Below are 2,943 nucleotides of genomic sequence, written 5' to 3' on the forward strand. Positions count from 1 at the left end.
CCCCAGTACCACAAAAAAAAGAAGGAAATAAGCCATGTGTGAAGAAAATAGAATTGTAGGAAAGGAAAAATAGGCCCTTGGCAGATGACGAGCAACCATGAATATGAATGGGTGACATGAAAGGACACAGTCACTAACCCCTTGGCCCACAAGGAAAGAGGTGGCCAGTGACTGCAGAAACAGGAAACCCACAAGGCCATGCTGGACGTGCAAAACATCCTACATGCCAGGTCTTTGTGGAAAAGCCCGACAACTGGTGTTGATCTCTCAACCTAAGTGTCTTCTTTTTTTTTTTTCTTTTGTCTTTTTGAGACAAGGTCTCACTATGCAGTTCAGGCTGGTCTTGAACTCACTCTGTAGCCCAGGCTGGCCTCGAACTTGCAGTGATCTCCTGCCTCAGCCTCCCGAGTGCTAGGATTACAGGTGTGTGCCACCTAAGTGTCCTCTGATGGGAAAAATCTAGAAGAAAATTGAGGGGGCGTACTGGGAATTGAACTCAGGACTTCACGCTTGCCAGGCAGGTGTAGTGCTGCTAAGCTATATCCCTGGCCCTAGAATAAAACTTTTAAAAAGGATAATGCCTGCCTACAGTTCCACCTACTTGAGAGGCTGAGACAGGACAACTGCTTGAGCACAGGAAATCAAGGTGAGGCAGGCATGGAAGACTGTCTCAGGGACAAAAAGGCCCTGGGGTTAGTGGACAAATACAGTCTTTGGGGACCATGAGAAGCAGATAGAGTTTGAGGCAGGAACATCCATGAGACATCCACCTGGCTTGTCTTGCAGCTTCTCCTCCCCATAGCAACTAGGAGTTTTATTAGCCAGGTGAGAGTGCATGTACTGTTTATCACCAACACTGGCCATATGCACAAATAAATGCAGTAGGCTTAGCCAGGTACAGTAGTGCACACCTGTAATCCCAGCACACAGGAGGCTGTGGCAGGAGGATCACTGTGAGTTCAATACCAGCTTGGCCTACATAGTGAGTTCAAGGCCAGCCTGAACTAGGTAATGAGACCCTGCCTCAAAACACAAACAAAACAAAAAAGCAGCATGCTTTTGTAAGGCTCAATTTGGACATAACTCTCCCAATACCTAACCTGTCATCAGAGGCATTGCTCTCAGCTCAGCACTATTGCATTAAGCAAACACAGATGTCATAAAAGAGGTAAGATGGTGCACCAGCAAGCAGAAACACCGAAACGACACATAGGATTTGGAGGCAGATTTATTTACAGGGGTGGGCACTGATCAGGATCATTCCCAGAATATTAGACCCTGATCTCTGGAGGTCTTGGGCTTATGTGGGATAAGCAAGCAGGAAGTACAGAGGCAAAATGGTTCTTCAATTGGGGATTGATTTATACAATGTGCGTCACAGTGACCAGCCGTTTCTAAGAGACGGGAGCAACTGGAACTGGAACTGGAACTGGAACAGGAACTCAGAAACTGAAGTATGGGGGGGCATTTTCTGCTACAGTGGATCATGGGCATCTGAAGACACCCTGATATTTACACTGAAATATCCTTTTCCTTTTTTTTTTGTACTGAGAATCGAATTCAGGACCTTGTGCTTGCCAGACAAGTGCTGTGCCACTGAACTATATCCCCAGCCCTAATATTTACACTGGATGCCTCCAGGACTTTGCCCAGTGAGGCATGGGACAGCCAGAGAACGTTAACAACTGTTTATTAAGCTCTTCCTGCCTAACGTCCCTAGCCTTTTCTCAAGCCTTATTAAAAAAAAAACAAAAAACGCTTCTCTTTGCTCCAGACAGATGGCCTTTTCACCCTCTTCCAGCACCGAAGTACAACGAATTCCAAGCCATGTTGTCTCACACTGTTCCTCACAGCTCTACCTTGAAAGTTTTAAGTACCTTTGTTTGGTAGAGACTTTTCCCCAGTTAAGGGTAGTACCCTAAAAGACAGTCACAAGGACTCCACTTACCGGATTCAGAGTTTTATTTATAAGCCAGGCGTGGTGGCCACCACAACCGCAGCACTCTAGGAGGTTGAGGAACGAAGATCCCGGCCTGTACAACTAAGACTCAATGAACCCTTATCTCAAAATTTAAAAAGGGATGGGCCTGGGCACACTCTGGAGGCAGAGGCAGAAGGATCACTGCAAGTTCAAGGCCAGCCTGGGCTACAAAGCCAGACTTTGTTCAAAAAATATCAAAAGAGAAAGAATGAGGGAGGGAGGAAGGAAGGAAAGGCTGGAGGTTAGCTGTCTGAAGGCCCTGGATTCAATTTCCAATACTGGAAAAAAAGAAGTTTTATTTGTAAACCCCCAAAACAATTTATCAAGTTTGTGTAACCTTGCAGGGTGTGGTGGCACATGCCCGTAATCCCAGCACTCGGGAGGCTGAGGCAGGAGGATCTTTTCGACTTGGAGGGCAGCCTGTGCTACAAAGTGAGCTCAAAGCCAGCCTGAACTGCATAGCAAGACCCTGTCTCAAAAAGACAAAAAAAAAAGTTTGTGTAACCTTCAGACCTGCAACCAAGCCAATCTTCCCTGAATTTTGTACCCTTAAATGTGTCTCTCTGCTTCCTATTCCTTGGAGGATGTGGACAGGAGACTTAAATTTAATTCTGTGAGAAAACAGGTCGCTGACCAATTATCTCCCGAGTGAAGGGGCACAGGCTGGCTTGAGCCTTGCAAACGCGGGCTGCGTGGGAGAGAGAAAGTGTCAATGCGACTGAATGGCCTCAGCTCCGGTCAGGTGCTCCTGCTCTGCACGGAGACCGGTGGCCTTGTCTGTGAAAAAAACAAAAGGTCAGGGGCCTTTCCTTTTTAGAGTTGCACCAGGACTACAAGGAGTTTTGTTTTGTTTGCCCCTCTCCCCACGCTCTTTACTCATAAGAGATCTTAAAGAAGTCCCATATCTACAACTACAAGCAGTTGGGGAAAAATACTAAGATTCAAGGGTGTGTGTGTGTGTG

The sequence above is a fragment of the Chinchilla lanigera genome, unplaced genomic scaffold, assembly GCF_000276665.1.
Source record: "Chinchilla lanigera isolate Chin_1 unplaced genomic scaffold, ChiLan1.0 scaffold00015, whole genome shotgun sequence".
NCBI classification, from domain to species: domain Eukaryota; kingdom Metazoa; phylum Chordata; class Mammalia; order Rodentia; family Chinchillidae; genus Chinchilla; species Chinchilla lanigera.